At 28.9% G+C, this 454-nt stretch overlaps 1 protein-coding gene across 1 annotated transcript in view; it reads left to right on the top strand.

The window, feature by feature from the left end:
• bmerb1 (bMERB domain containing 1) overlaps positions 1-454 on the top strand; it is a 13,662-nt gene that overhangs the window by 9,646 nt on the left and 3,562 nt on the right. The gene's annotated exons all lie outside the window — the stretch shown is intronic.

Raw genomic sequence — 454 nt, forward strand, 5'->3', positions numbered from 1 at the left:
CACAAAATTATAGTAAAAGTACATTTTTTTGTCGTTACTAGAATAAATGTGAAGCTCATTCAGATCTTCTGCTGCAAAACAGTTTAGTTGCTAATTCGTGACAAACGTCTTAATGTATAGGATTACATAGATAGTAAAATGATAAAGACAAATTCACAATAGAAAACACGTTGTCCTTTTTTTTAATTTAAATAAATCTGATGCAGCTGAAGGATGTAATTTGGTCTTTTATTTTTAAAAGGAGAGGTAGATGTTGTCAAATTGAAAAGTTAAATTAAACAGAAAAGCACAACTGTTATAATTTAGTTATTGCACATTTAAATGCAACATTTTATAAATTACTGTCTTATTGGTCACAAAAGTGTATTTTTCTAATTGGTAAAGAGGAATTTTGAGTCTCTTGTTTGGCTTTGGTCTGTAAGAAACGGGCCCGAATGGATATTTTCATCTTTAA

This window comes from Oryzias melastigma, linkage group LG1 (assembly GCF_002922805.2).
Source record: "Oryzias melastigma strain HK-1 linkage group LG1, ASM292280v2, whole genome shotgun sequence".
NCBI lineage: Eukaryota > Metazoa > Chordata > Actinopteri > Beloniformes > Adrianichthyidae > Oryzias > Oryzias melastigma.